This window comes from Mauremys mutica, chromosome 1 (genome assembly GCF_020497125.1).
Source record: "Mauremys mutica isolate MM-2020 ecotype Southern chromosome 1, ASM2049712v1, whole genome shotgun sequence".
Lineage (NCBI taxonomy): Eukaryota > Metazoa > Chordata > Testudines > Geoemydidae > Mauremys > Mauremys mutica.
In genome coordinates, this window is record NC_059072.1 from 281,319,924 (window position 1) to 281,336,838 (window position 16,915).

The window sequence follows — 16,915 nt, forward strand, 5'->3', positions numbered from 1 at the left end:
CTTTAATTGTACAAACCATGTATTACTAAAATCTGCCCAAGCCATAACTGTGGTAAGCAGCCATCTCAGTCTTGAGCAATCTGTCAGTAAACTAATAAATTACATCATTGTGGAGAGAAGAAGAACTCCTTCTTTAAGGACATCTGTTCAGCACCAGGGAATAGCTAGTAAGGTTCCAGATCGGCCAACTTTAATCAGATAAGTAAAACCTCTTTACCTAAGAATTCATGTCTAATCCTTTAAGGAAGTGGCTAAAACATACAGTTTTTCATTTCGCATTCTTTTCATAGCTGTTTTAGAAGCATGCAAAACACAAGTAACTGGAATTTCCATTTAGCAGCCAATCCTGCAACCTCTGTCTATGAAAATAGACATACTGTATGAAATCCTGACACAACTGAAGTTAATGACAAACTTCAGTAGTGCCAGGATTTCACCCATTGACTCAAGGAAGTCAGGGTTACAGGATTGGATTTTTAAGCCCTAATTCAGCAAAGAAGGTAAGTATGTGCCTCACTTTAAGCATGTGACTTGTCCCATTGTCTTCAGTGGAACTACACACATGCCTAAGGACGTACCTCACATTAAATATCTTGCTGAATTGAGGCCTTGGTGGTCTATTTTTACATAGCAAATATTTAATTACTTGCTATGCATAGGACCAGACAACCCACTACAGAGATGGAGCCTGGAGGCTTCCAGTGTACCAAAATGCTTTTGCTATGCATGCTGAGTGTTTTCTCTGGATTAAACACTGATGCACATACCAGTTTGGGTCTTGAGCTCAATGAACCATTTTAACATTAAAGGGCCCAATCCAACCAAGATTTAAGGATGCAAGTAATTTTACTGATTTGAATGGCCCTATTGAAGTCAGTGGGTCATTCCAGTTGCTCATACTGAGGTCACTGAAGTCATATAACAGACATGAGCAGAGGAGTAAGACAGAAAACTACTACCATATATGTTACCAAAACCTCACAGACAGTAAGCGCCACCTGGACAAACTCAAATATGAAAATAAATGGTCACAAGTGATTACAAGAGCACCTACAGATTGACCCTATCATTATTATTTTGATACAAGATAGATTTTCTGGAAATAATATCAACAACAAGACATTATGAGCCCAACACATGTCCCATTAAATTAAATGGAAGTTTTCCCATTGAAGACGACAACACCAGGATAGTCCATATGATTGTCTTTTGGTGTACTAGCTCATGACTTTATTCTGGTTAGATCTATATTTGATCTTCGAAGAGTAGTCTGCTCAGCAGATGAAGTGTTTCTTAGAAATTATTGTGGCTTCATCATAAATTCCTTGGTTTTTTTTCTTTTAAGTGGTGAGCAAGGATTATAGTCTATGAGAGATGTGTGAACTTTGAAAGACTTGCCTTGCATTGAAGTTTTTCTTTATGCAAAGTAGTCAGATGATGCTGTGATTGGGCCCATATGAGCCCACAAAAACATTAAAGCTAAATAAGGATTGAAGCCCTTTGAACTCAGTGTTCAAAACTAAAGGATGTAGTGTAGAATTAAAGGGATAACTACCATACGCTAATTTAAAATCTATTGGTTGTTCAAATAGCATTCAATGAGGTTTAGTATGCATGTGAGATGTACGTCTATTTGGCAAGCACTTAAATGTAAATTATACATGATTCATAGGACTCACATTCCTAAATATTAATCTGCTAAAACATTTACAGAGAAGACAAATTTCATTTGCTGTAGACTATCATACTAAGTCATCTGTACCCTGAGTCCTCAAAAACATGAATGGCTGGGTTTCATATTGAAAGTTAAAAATGAAGGAAAAAAGCATCAGATTTTGTCTCACATATGGATAGGTCTAGCTTCAAGGCTCACAAGCAAATAGTAAGGCAACAGATATTGCCACAGCAACCAATAGAACAACAACAACATTCTAAATTATTGCCATCTTTTGGAATCCTCAATGTGATCTTGTTGGAATTCTGCCTGGTTTTTAGATCCTGATCTTGCATATACACAAGCTGGTCCAGACCCATATATCCACTTCAGGTTGCAACAAGGGGCTTAGTAAGAGTATGAATGAAGGGACATAAGAATCCATATCAGCATTTTATACGCTTGCAGGATCAGAGATAAGAGTTGTAAACAGTACTGTTCTTGTACAATCTTCATTTGTGCTTTGTGTAATGCTAAAGATGCTGTTGGCACTTTAATATTATTACTATTATAGTCATAGTTATTTATTAGGCATGGACTGAATTAAAAAACATGATATGACAATTGTGTATTTTCAGGTCAGCAAGCACACTGGATACAAAACTTATTGAAGTCAAGGCTCAACTGACTTAGTAGACTTTGGATCGGGTCTCTAGGCTCTAATTCAGTAAGGGACTATTCACATGTTTAAATTTAGAAACACACTTAAGTGCTTTGCTGAATCAGGGCCTTCAAGAAGAAGGTTGAGGAAAGTGTGGGCACCTTACTGAATGAGGGAGGCAACCTAGTGACAGAGGATGTGGAAAAAACTAATGTACTCAATGCTTTTTTTGCCTCTGTCTTCACAAACAAGGTCAGCTCCCAGACTACTGCACTGGGCAGCACAGCATGGGGAGGAGGTGACCAGCCCTCTGTGGAGAAAGAAGTGGTTCAGGACTATTTAGAAAAGCTGGACGAACACAAGTCCATGGGGCCGGATGTGCTGCATCCGAGGGTGCTAAAGGAGTTGGCGGATGTGACTGTAGAGCCATTGGCCATTATCTTTGAAAACTCATGGTGATCAGGGGAGGTCCTGGATGACTGGAAAAAGGCTAATGTAGTGCCCATCTTTAAAAAAGGGAAGTAGGAGGATCTGGAGAACTACAGGCCAGTCAGCCTCACCTCAGTCCCTGGAAAAATCATGGAGCAAGTCCTCAAGGAATCAATTCTGAAGAACTTAGAGGAGAGGAAAGTGATCAGGAACAGTCAGCATGGATTCACCAAGGTCAAGTCATGCCTGACTAATCTAATTGCCTTCTATGATGAGATAACTGGGTCTGTGGATGAGGGGAAAGCAGTGGATGTGTTATTCCTTGACTTTTGATATAGTCTCCCACAGTATTCTTGCCAGCAAGTTAAAGAAGTATGGGCTGGATGAATGGACTATAAGGTGGACAGAAAGCTGCCTAGATTGTCGGGTTCAATGGGTAGTGATCAATGGCTCCATATCTAGTTGGCAGTCGGTATCAAGCGGAGTGCCTCAAGGGTTGGTCCTGGGGCCGGTTTTGTTCAATATCTTCATTAATGATCTGGAGGATGGCATGGATTGCACCCTCAGCAAGTTTGCAGATGACACTAAACTGGAGTCTGTGGGAAGCGGCGCAGGACAAGGGATGTGCTGGTCGCGGCTTCCTGCAGCCCCCATTGGCCTGGAGCGGCAAACCACAGCCAGTGGGAGCCGAGGTCAGCCAAACCTGCTGACACGGCAGGTAAACAAACTGGCCCGGCCCGCCGAGGTGCTTACCCTGGCAAGCCGCATGCCAGAGGTTGCCGACCCCTGCCTTAGCCTTTCTGATTTTGTCCCTACATGCTTGTGCTATTCTTTTGTACTCCTCCTTGGCAATTTCTCCATGTTTCCAATTCTTGTAGGATTCCTTTCTGATTTTCAGGTCATTAAGAGCTACTGATGTTGACCGTCTGTAGGCACAGCTCCCCGCAGCTCCCATTGGCCAGGAAAGGTGAACTGCAGACACTGGGAGCTGTGGGGGCTGTGCTGTGGATGGTCAATCTCCGCAAAATGTCTTGCGGTCTGCAATCAGCTTACCTTGATGGGCCGCAGGTTTCCCAGCACTGGTACAGATAATCCAGGGCAATTTGCAGTTTGTAGCATGGTAAGCATGACAGCTTTTGTCATTTATTTATATTTTTATTCTTCCTCATTCTTCCTGGATTTTCCTTGCATGTTTTCCCTAAGTCTCTTTAGACAGCGGATGCTGTAATTTTTTACAAAAATAAATAAATCCAGAAATGCAGCTTGGTAAGAAAAGTTTTGAATTTGAGAAAGAATAACTAAAGATACATTCACTGGATACAGCAGTGTATACTGCACAGTTGAGACAAATATAGTGAAAGTCTCTGTTCTAGAGACCGTGGATCAGATCCTCTCCTGCACTGGCTTGGTAACACAATGCCAATGAAAAGTGGTCCTAAAGCCAGATTGATTCTCAAGGATTCCCTGTGCCCAGGTATAGCTTCATAGTGGCTCCTGTGTGCCTCCTTTTGCATGTATGACTGAGGCATCCTTATATCCTAGCAATCCTGAGGACCAAACATAATGGTACCATTCATCTTGTAAACAAATAACTGGTACAGCGTAAAATGCTTATTTAAATGACTATCTTTATATAGGCCAAAAGAATGAGGGCCTAAATCTGTGATGACTCACATTCTATCAACCCATCAAGTCCGTGGAGTGTTCTGACATCTTCAGGCCCCAATTAAGGACAGTGTGGCTGCCTAATTTCTGAAATTCATTACTTTTGTCAGTTTGCGCTAGATTAACATTGGTTTAACCTTACATTTTCCATTGGGCACAGTGATATGGAACACTTCTTTGAGTTATTTGAGTAATCTTCTCTCCCTCTTCCCACACATCAATTGCTTCTCCTAATGTAGCAACACTCCCCTCTAGCATACAGATTTAATCATTTTAACTTGCAGCATAAATAAATGCCTAAAACATGTCAGCTGAAAATCTCAGTTATTTCCTAAAACTGCAGGTGCTAGAAGTGGTGTAATGAAATAGAGCCAGCTGCAGCCACAGGCTCCAGCCAAATGGAATATGTCTTCAGAATGACATTGAATGTAACAAAACCTTGCTGTGTTTATTTCCAATAATGTTATCTCTGCAGTTTTAAAAACAGCATAAATCAAGGAATATGTTCACAAAGTATAGCTGAAGTTGAGTTATCTTTATTATGCCCAGCTATATTTTCCCCATTGCAACCTGAAATATGTTGACAGAACCATTCATATTCATCTATAATACGACCAATAATTACACTGCCAGGAAGAAAAATTGAAACAAAAGTTATTGGAAGGCTGGAATTAATCAAGTAACTGACCCATCAAGTTATGACCAGCTAAGGTAGTTAAAAAGACTTAACCTTCAAGCAAAACTAAATACTAGTTGATCCTTATGTGACTGGTAAAGAACATCAGATGGGCAATTAGCACTTACAGACCTTTTTAAAATATACATCAAAATATATTTTGTCTTTATTCTAGTGCAGGGATCGGCAACCTTTGGCACGCGGCACGCCAGGGTTTGTTTACCTGCCATGTCTCCAGGTACGGACGATCGCAGCTCCCCCGACCGTGGTTCGCCATTCCAGGCCAATGGGGGTGGCAGAAAGTGGTGGCCAGCACATCCTTCAGCCCACGCCGCTTCCCGCAGCCCCCATTGGCCTGGAGCAGCGAACTGTGGCCAGTGGGAGCTGTGATCGGCCAAACCTGCGGATGCAGCAGGTAAACAAACCAGCCCGGTCCACCAGGGCTTACCCTGGCAGACCCCCGGGCCAAACATTGCCGATACCTGTTCTAGTGGCATCATTGAATAGGTTTCTATGGGCTATAGAGTCATAGAGTTTAAGGCCAGAAAGGATCCCCAGTTCATCCATTCTCACTTCCTATATAGCACAGACCACAGTGCCCAGAAACCAGAATTAGACCAATGTTTTACATCCTTTAGGAGACTAAATTGTTGTGTGCCACAGGCCAAGCACATGAGGGACTGAGAAGCATCAATGCCAGGGACCCCTGAAATGTCAGGGAATTGATTAGGTGGGATATACCCAAATGATCTTTGCAAGTGACCCATCCCCTAGGGTGTAGAGCAGAGATCAGCAAACTTTGGCACATGGCTCACCAGGTTTGTTTATCTGCTGAATTCTCAGGTTCAGCTGATCGCGGCTCCCACTGGTCGCGGTTCGCTGCTCCAGGCCAATGGAGACTGCGGGAAGAGGCGCGGGCCGAGGGATGTGCTGGCCTTACCCTGGCGGGCCGCATGCCAAAGGTTGCCGATTCCTGGTGTAGAGGAAGGTGAAAAAACTCAAGGTCTCTGCCAATATGACATGGGGGAAAATTCCTACTCAACCCAAATATGAAATACTCAAGGTTCTATATGCGCTTTAACAATTACTTTGTGGGATTTACTGCTTTATCGTTTATTTTTATGATAACAAACATGAATTTATGACCAACAATCTCTCTGCTGAATAATGACAGCTTGTAAAGACTACAGTTATTTGAAAGGATAACAAGGAGACATTACCTTTTATAGCATTTTCTAATTAATTCCTTATCTGTTGTCAGTCTACAAAATGTTTCTATATTCCCAGGTTTGGAGCTGCCCTGTTATATAGTGATAGATATAGAACCTGATCCTGAAAAGTACTGAGCAGCTCCCAGAAGTGCTGAGCACCCTCACTCAGCTGTGTTCAGCTTAGAAGTTTAGAGTCAGATTTTTAAAAGTGCTCAGCATTGCCCTAACTCTGTTCCCAACAGAATGGGAGTTTTACCACTGACTTTTCCCCAAGTTAATTAGAGCTCATCTCTTCTATTTTTCCATAAAGAAAGGCATTGAAAACAATGGAAAATTAACTTCAGCAGTCCACAGTTTGTCCGTAAGAGAGGCAGGCAAGGTGGCTGAGAAAGGTTGTTCCTACCTCATCACTCTCTGGAAGCCCCACGTTTACTCTGAATATTTCAAACTTTATGGTTTGGTGAATGGGTATGGGTGGGGAGGGGAGAGCATTGCCATCTCCCTCCAAATTTCCATAGATCTTATTGTAGGGTTTGTCCCTATAGAATCTTCCATGAAGACAGGCTTTTGTGAATGCCCCAAGATCATTGCACTGGTTATGCATTCAGAACTCATCAACCTAACAGGAATCTAGTGAGTGAGCAGAGGACTGTATATGCTGTTCAGAACATAAATAGTAATTACACATTACCAAATTAAAATTCCTTATATTACAGTTCTAGTTCTGGGGCAATTTGGGGCTCTACACAGGCTTCCCTAAAGCCAGACTGAAATTTTTGTGACATTGCACCAAAACTGATGCTTTTGAAATATAATTTTTAAGTAAAGATGTCAGGAAATTCTACACACAAAAATCACACTCTATTCATGATCAGCAAGGAGATTGAAAACAATATTTTTGTTCTGAGCTTTGTGCAGCTTTTAATTCCACAGAAACAGACGCTATATAAATCCTATGACAGATAAATGTGTTTTGGCCCAACAAAATGACTAATAATACGTGATTATGTAACGAGTTATTCCATCAGTTTGTTTGGGTGGAAATTAGAAAGATAGGGCTGAGAGAGAAAGGTTTACATTAGTGGTCACATAAAGTTTCACAGATGTCCCTTTTTAGCACCTCCTTACCACTGAGAACTTCAAAGCAAAAGCCAGGGTAGAACTCTGATTTTCCTTCTTCCAGTATATACTATTGAGCTAATGTTAATTAATTAGCTACAGAACGTTAATTAGTTGTTCGTAGTATAGGACCTCTGGTACATAGCTAAGCTGTTCTGAGTCCATACAGTAGGCAGCAGTAGTGGAAAGAAACACACTAATCAGATCATTACAATATTTTATAGACTCACAGAGGCTTCCAAGAATGGAATGTTTTCATTTTCTGTGAGGCAGTTTTCATGTCACAACCTTTGAGAGATAGGGTCCAGTCCTATTCCACTGGAAGTCAATGGTAAAAAAATCCATTGACTTCAGTGGTGCAGCACTTACATATTGTTAGTTTATTATTATTCAGGGTAATTTTGTTCAGGCCAGTGACACAATCACTGTAGTAGCTAGTGCTCTGCATTGGTTTCCCTTTTGGTGAACATGCTGACTTTTTGTGGTGAACTATTAACTCTCGGCTGATGGTGCTCTGCTGAGGCAACTTAGCCCTCCAGCAACAGCACAAAAGTCCACCCATTTCACAGTTAACAAGTCTGATGGAAATAAAATAATCTTCCAGCCCATAGTTCTTCCACTACTTGCTCAGGGTGCAACTTCACAAAGCATAATATCTTCACCCACACGGGGCTACAGTTCCTCTTTGAAACCCCCACTATGCCCTGGGCTCAGCAGTCCATCTGCCCTGTTGGTGTAAGGTCAAAGAAGGTGCAGGGAGACATTTTCCTCACTGCCACTAGAAGTCCCAGACTAGAGCCCTAAGTAAGTGAAAGTGTCATCTTCTTTCTGCACTCCTCCACACTATCCTTTTCTCCAGAGTACTTCCATGAAATCAGTGGAGCCATGACAGCTTACACCCGCCAAAGATCTGGCCCCATATATTTGAAACTTTCATGGAAAGAAAAATACTTAATCATAACAAAGCCATAAATGTTGTTGTAATAACAATAAATAATTGAGCAATAATGGTCAAGTCATGGGGCATTTCTTGGAGATTAGTACGTAGCTAGAAGAAGTTGATGGTCTGAAGCTGGTTTAAAATGTATCCTTTGGGGTTATTTTTCTTTCCCCTTTTCTTTATATAATGTGTCTGACCTATGAATCATGCTGCACATTTGGCTTTTTCAGGCATTTCAAGAGAATGAATTCCCAGTATATTAGCTAAGAAAGACCTAGTCATGTATTTTCTGAAAGCTTGAGCCTTAAAGCCATGAGCAGAAAAAATCCTACACATGTAAGTAAGCACTATATATATATATATATATATACACACTGTATATCTCTTGGTGAAAAAACAAGGTATCCTAATGATTATCTGGGTGTCAGAGATCTTACAGGACTCTCAGATGGCTTTCTAGGCAAGGAGAAATGCATAGTGCTTTGCACATAGTGTGTTCTGGGCTAATCAATATCCTCCACTGGAAGCTCTGACATCTGGGTCTCGTAGTAACTGGATGGTACATATGCAGAAGCTAATGTCTAGATATACTTTGCTGAGGTTCTTGTCATTTTAGCTATTAAATTTGGGATGTTTATTTTCTGGCCTTTTGTAAAGAATTATTACCAAATGCTAGAAAGGAATCCTGCCAATTATAACAGCTAAAACCTAAAATCCTCAAAAGTGTAATATTTAGACTTAAACCTGTGCTGCAGAGCCAGCTGTGACAGGCTGCCAAGTCTGCAGCTGTAGGGGTCTGTGGGTCAAAAGAAGGGGGATGACCCAGCCAAGCACTAGGTTCAAATGATTATTAAAGCTACAGGGAAGCCCTGAATCAAGTTCTAGCCATTCCAATGCCCTCTCCCAAGCCTTCAGATTGTTCATCCTATAGCCTGAAAAATAATTTGACCCACTGCTTACAATGAATAATTAGAAACATCAAGGATCTCTATGATATGTGCAGTCAGAGATGGTGGCAACATTATCCAGTAGTTTGCAGTGACAACTCGAATAAGGCAAGGATGTATTATGTCCCCACTATTGTTTGCACTGGTCATTAGTTATGTCATGAGGAAAGTAGTTACAGAAGGCAACTGTGACAGGATGTACCAGACCCTTCGAGACCCCACAGTTCTTCCACATCCCATCCCAGGAAGGAGCAGAAGAGGTGGGTCCTCCAGGTCTGCCTAGAGAGTCTGCATGGAAGCAGCCAATCAGAGAGCCCAGCTGGCTCAGATAAAAGGAGCTGTAGGGCCTGAGCAGATCAGTTCCTAGCTGGGACTAGAAGGGTGAGGAAGAGCTAAAAGACTGTGAAACTCTCTAGGCAAGGAGGCCTGGAAGAGACCTGCTCAAGTAGAGAACAGATAGAGGGACTATAACCCTAAGGTAATGGGTGAAGGTGATGGGACCGAAGGTGATGGGAAGCAGCACAGGAAATGCAGCAGCAACTATCAAGGGAAGCAGTATTCGACTGCTGTTTACAGGGTACTTGGGCTGGGATTCAGAGTAGTGGGTGGGCCTGGGTCCCCGCTTGGGTTGAAAGCCCTAGAGAAGGCCAACCATTTGATAACTTTGTTACCCAGAAGGGGTTTGCTTATCCATTTTAGACTGTGTGACTTGGCTGAAGGGCTGAGCCATTAATGACCCACCCAGTAAAAGCAATAACCTATAGAGGGCACCATAACCAAGAAAGATTGCAGCACTACACCCAACTGACAAGAAGCACTCAGGAGATGAGTGCTCCATCACAGCAACCAAGGAATTTTATGGAAAAAAGATGAAGCACAATTGGAAAACGTCCCAGTTCAACATATGATTTATTGGAAGACAAGATCCAGTTTTTTGGCAGAAAAACAAACCAACTTGTTTTGCTGCATCAACAATGGGAAGACAAAATATATGACTATTAATGTCCCAAAAGCAACCATCAGAATAGACAGAAAAACATTACAAGTACTAAGTCATTTTACCTATCTAGTGAGTGAGATTTGCATTGAGGGAGACACCATGCCAGATGTCAATCAATTAGTATCAAAAGCAGCAAACAATAGTCATAAACTTGAAAAGATTTGGAAAAGTGGCATGGTTGGCACTGAAACAAAAATACAAATTTTACCACTGTCATCATGTCTGACCTCTTTTATTGGGCAGTGTCACAGAAATCTACAACACAAATTGATAAGATCAACTAATTCCAAAGTAAATGCCTGCAGAAGACCCTTGGAAAGAGTTTCTTGCAACATCAGAAATTCTAAATAGCACAAACCAACCTAAAGCACAAAACATGGTAAGCGGACAACAATGGACATATTTAGGACATACTTTAAGGATGCCACCAATATCACTTCCACCTGGAAAAAGGAAAAGAGGGCAACTTACAGAAACACTACACAGAACAATAGAGAGAGAAGCCAAATCCATCAACATGATGATAAGAAGCCTGATCAGACTAGAACAGGACCAAACAAAATTCCAGAAACTGGTGAACGCTTTCTTCATCTGATGGTGTGGGAGGAGAAAAGAAAAGAAAGAAAAGAAAAGAAAGTGGACATAACCCAGCAAGTGAGGGTCCTCTGTGGCTGAACAATCAGCCTGTCAGAGTTGGTCCTGAGACTCCAAATCAAAAGTAGCAGCGAATTAGCTGTAATTTAGATTGTAAACTTTTGAGGGTAGAAATATCTTGCCCTATTTCTAAAGTTTCATGTACATTTATGGTGGTAATCAGCTGAGGGTCCCAGATAAGTAGTGCTCTACCAAATTCACAATCCATTGTGGTCAATCTCACGGTCATGGGTTTTTAAAAATAATAAATTTCATGATTTCATCTATTTGAATCTGAAATTTCATGATGTTGTAATTGTAGGGTCCTGACCCAAAAAGGAGTGTGTGCGGGGGGGGTTTGCAAGATTATTGTAGGGTGGGTTGCGGTACTGCTACTCTTACTTCTGTGCTGCTGCTGCTCGTGGCAGCACTTCCTTCAGAGCTGGGCTGCTGGAGAGCAGCAGCTGCTGGCTGGGAGCCCAGCTCTGAAGGCAGAACCAGCAGTAGTGCAGATGTAAGGATGGCATGGTATGGTATTGCCATCCTTACTTCTGCACTGCTGCCTGCAGAGCTGGGCTCTCAGTCAGCAGCCACCACTCTCTGGTCGCCCAGCTCTGAAGGCAGAACAGAAGTAAGGGTGGCACTTCCATGATCCCCCTCTAAAATAACCTTGTGACCTCCCCTGCAACTCTCTTTGGGTCAGGACCCTCAATTTGAGAAACACTGGTCTCCCCCCATGAAATCTGTATAATATAGCATAAAAGCACACAAAAGACCGGATTTCATGGGAGGAGATCAGATTTCATGGTCCATGACATGTTTTTCATGGCCGTGAATTTGATAGGTCCCTACAGATAAGAATGTGCCATTTCCCTGATGTAACATTTATTAGATATACATATATATAAATCTACACATGCAAATGTATTATCCCCCAACTTCTGGCCCCCACCAGAAAAGCAATGACTCCAGGTTTGAAGGTGAAGTCACTTCTGGCTATCACATGGCTGTGAACCAGCCCTGCTTGTAGTCCATCATGCAGTGTATAGTTCTTTGGAACCATGACACACCACTATAGTAGGTTCCCTTTATTGGCTCTCAGACCTGCATAGTCCAGTGCAGAATGTGGAGTAGTTATTGGTATGCTAAATATAGTCTATTTCTGCACTGGAAGGACTGTACAACTAGGTTGCTAAAGGATATAAAACATAAGTCGCTTTCTATACCCTATACAGAATCAACTCGGGGGGTGGGAGGGTTGATTGTCTAATTTCAATGTGCTTAATTTATATTTTAATGAGATGCACAATATTTCATACAGCTGTCCTCTATTAAAAACATTATTTTTGTACTCTGACCATACCATATTCTTAGGCTAGGTCTCAGAAACTTCTTGCCATGCAGTTTTGTAATTTTGCTTTGCTGTTCATTGAATTTCCATATGGAAACCCCTTATAGGAAACTAAAACTCAAAACAGCCTTGAAGGAAGCAGTGTGGGTGAGCAGCCTGCCCTTGAGCTACAATGGCCTGTAAAATTTCTCCTGCTTGGATAAAACTCATTTCCTGTTCTTATTGCCTCTTTCCCCAACTCTTCAGTCCTGTTCTTAGAATATTGCATAGACTTCTTTTTAGACAAGTATATGGTGGATTCTCTTACATCTCTCTCTTACATTCTCTTTTTATCTATTTTCAACATTAAAAATAAGATTTTTTTAACTTAGAATCATAGAATCAACTGTTACCATGGCCTGTGAAAATTTGAGTGTGATTTCTTTCTGGATGTGTATACTCCCTATTTGTATCAGAGGTCTTTCTTTGAAGTACTGAAGTGTGTGTATGTGACCACGTATGCACAACTACTGGAAGGGCTTTCTTATTTAATAATTACATCTCTCAACACTTGACAGATGCCCACAGGATAAACAGGAATTAGATTAAATAAATTAAGGAAGCAAAGAAAAAGGGAGGAGGAGAAAGGGCCTCTTGTTCTTATATTTCAAGGCCCCAGTCATTGCTCTGAAGATAGAAAGGCACACAGGGGCAAAGATAGGCACAAAGATGAACAGAAAAGGAGGGTTACAATCTACAGTGCACACAGTCGTCCCTGTGACAAAGCATGCTAACTTGTCCAGTGCAACTGGGATGAGGAGGTAGAGTGTGCCTATGTTAGGGAGAGTTGATAAACCACCATAAAAGACAGGGCCGCCCAGAGGGGAGGGCAAGTGGGGCAATTTGCCCCAGGCCCTGGGCCCCGCAGGGGCCCCCACGAGAGTTTTTCGGGGGCTCTGGAGTGGGGTCCTTCCGCTCCGGGTCTTCGGTAGCAATTTGGCGGCGGGGGGTCCTTCCGCCCCAGGCCCCCTGAATCCTCTGGGCAGCCCTGATAAAAGGCACAGCACATATGGCTTAAGACAGCAATAAAAGTGTTCCCATTAGGTGACCAACTGGGTAGAACAAGAATGACAAAAAGAAAAGGAAGAAAAAAAATCAGCATGTCCTACGGATGAATTGCAAATAGATATGATCCACACAGTGAAATATCCTAAATGTCCACACATATGACCCAGTACAGGCACAAATATGCTGTTCACAGAACAGTCTGGATATTGCAAGGCATCCTTACCAACAATCAAAACAAAGGTATCAATTCTCAAACTAAAACCTAAAATTAGGGGAGGCATGCAGTGAGCGGCAGTGTCATGGTTTAGTAAATCACAATAGAAGCTAGTGTTTCTAAACCAGCCCATTCAGCTGGATAGCCATGGGAGTTGTTATAAGAGATCCTATTGGTCATTGCTATTAAGATTACCATCAAAGATTGCAACAAAAACATGCCATGATGAAGTCATATTCCTTAGACATCCACCAATAAAAATGATCCCCTCACACACTGGACAAAGCAATATAAAGCAGCCTCAGGCTATTTTAACACAGTCTCTTTTAGCAAAATACCTTTCAGTTGGGAACATGCAGTATAGTTCAATTTTGCTTTACCATCCGCTCCATTTTTGCTCACCATACTCATTCCTTTTTTGCTACCAATATGGGATGCTAGCTAACAGGCACTACTGCCCTCAGGACACTGTCTATATCAGCCTCATAACATCTGAGCTCCTTTCACTAAAATTCATAGCAATAGCGAAGACTGGGGTGAATTTCATAGAGTCTCTGGCTCTACTAACATTTTTGAGGTAAAAACTCTATTATTGTTTATTATTTGTATCACCATAGCACATAGGTCCTCTAATCATGGCCCAGGACATCATTGGGCTGTACAAACAAAGAACAAAAGACAGTCCTTGCCCCAGTGAGTCCCCTATTTACATGGCCCGTTAACTTTTTCTTCAGTATGACCATAGAAGTTTAGAAAGGCAAAAACTTAAACTTTCCAGTCTCCCAGCCTTCATTACCTATGTTGGGGTCTCTCTCTTGTCCTCTGTTTCAAACAGCCGCAAATCAATGCGTACATCTAGTGCACAAGCGGCAGGATCCACATGGATTGTTGATGCACAGCACGTTGGAGGTCTGTAGATTTGCTCCCCAGCTCACCGCGCATTAACTCATCATTTAGACATGCCCTTAGTCCAGATTTTCACCCATTTGGACCTCTTAATATTGTAAGCTTATATGTTGTCTGTGTTTGATTGTTGTATGGCATTGTATTGCACTGAGTTATTTTTCCTAAGGTTGTGAGAAGTTTCAGAATAAGTGCCAAAAACGAAAATAGTATTAAAAGTATTAATATAATTATTATTACCCTATCACAGTTTGAAGAAAAAGTCGTCTTTGATGTGCACAGTTTTTGTCTTTTCTCATGGAACATGCTAGCACTGGGGAATGATAACAGCATGGGTTTTTCAAAGTATCTTGTCAGCTTTAGAGTTACCCTTTTATATTTGTATCCCAATGTACTTGAAAGAGGCTTTTTTTGTTTTAGAGAGAGTTAAACAAAACACTGAATGTAGTTGGGTTGGGTTATATTTCTCCTTACCCTTGGTTCAATACTGGCTTTATGTTGAGCCTTTATTTTGTATTAAGAGTTCTACAGATTTGTTTCCTTTCATGTTTCCACAAACCTTTATTGGGGGAGGAGAAGCGCCTCTTTTTCTTCCTGTGAGTGGTTTTTTCCTGCTGTTTCACATCACAGCTGCTGTTTGCTGGTGGTCTTTGCTGCTGCTTCTCCTTGATCTCTCTATACTAGTTCCTGAAGCCATACTAGCAAAGTAGGGGGGAAATTAAACATTTTCCTTCTTTGCTTTTTATTTTGTTTTTAAATTTGTTTTTGCTCAAATAATCACTGTTCAAGCTGGGTAATTTGCAAAGGGGTGAGAATGTTCATGAGCATGTGTGCATGCAATACCGTAGTCCACTGCAATTTTGGAAGGGGTCGGGGGGGGGGGAAGTCCTTGCAATCTGATATAATTTAGCACACTCCAAAAACATTGCTATTCAGAAGTATGTTTTTATGATCCAGGGATAAATCAGGAATGGTTCATTTGCATCCAGAAATTCAGATGGACCAAGGAAACCAGGTTCAGACCCAGATTTTGATTAGTTTTTGGGTTATGGCCTGGGTTCAAATCTGACACTGGCAAAATCTCATGTAATTTCTTCCCTCTTGATGAAGACTCTCATGAAAACAGAGTTTGGCTGCATCCATATTGGAACTGTAAAATAGGCTTCTTCTCAGTTGACCTGTGATCAAAACCATAGTAGCGGATTTAGGGCTAGAGATTCTTGCCTGATTCTTTCTCCTTGACATTTGAAGGGTTTGTATGTGACGGGAAAAAATAGTATGTGAACAGGTAATTAAAGCCAATATCATAATGCATATGCACAAGGGGGCTGAATTATATTTCCTAACTTTTGAGAGCTTGAATCTGTACTCTTACTAAAGTTTTCAGTGTAATTTTTGTATGTAATATCTACGGCTGTCAAGCAATTAAAAAAATTAATCACAATTAATCGCAGGATTAAAAAAATTGATTGTGATTAATTGCACTGTTAAACAATAATAGAATACCATTTATTTAAATATTTTGGGTGTTTTCCACATTTTCAAATATATTTATTTCAATTTCAACACAGAATACAAAGTGTATAATGCTCACTTTATATTTATTTTTATTACAAATATTTGTGCCTTAAAAAACAAAAGAGATCGTATTTTTCAATCCACCTCACACAAGTACTGTAAGGCAATCTCTTTATCATGAAATTTGAACCTACAAATGTAGAACTATGTACAAAAAAGGGCATTCAAAAACAAAACAATGTACAACTTTAGAGCTTACAAGTCCACTCACTCCTACCAGCCCTGCCTAAAATATAATTGTTTGCTCAATTCTAGCCAAGTGTAAAACTGAAGTTAAAGACTTGTGGAATTTACTTTGGAAAAGTAGAGAAATGAACAAATATTCTAGATTTTATTTACAAGCAGCACTGGAGATTCCCAACACTAACAATCCACAAACTTGCCTCCTTTATGATCTGTCAACAAAAGGTCTGGACAGACACCATTCTAAGTGTGTTTGTGTAGCTCTGTCCACAGTCAGGAGATGCTTAACAAGGCACTGGAACAAATCATTAATGCCACCTGGAAAAGAATGGATTAACTGTTTGAATTCATGCACCACGCATGCTTTTGGGGAAAAAAATAGCTGGCGACACCAAGGAATCCTCAGAGACTTTTAATAAAGTATCTAGACATGGGTTAAATTACAACCTAGCTCACTTCATCTGACATTATTATAACCTTTTAAACTCCCTAACAGACTTGGATTATACTACTGATTTTTTTCTGTAACTCTATTTGAAGGTTTATTCCAAACATGGAATGTGCTATGATTTAACTTTAATAACCTGCTTGGGTTGTTTGGAGCATCCTCGCTTGATCTTGCGAATCCTTACTCACAAAACTAGTCATAACTCCAGCAAGATTTTAATGGGATTATCTGCCTGGATAAGGCCTACTTCTGTGCA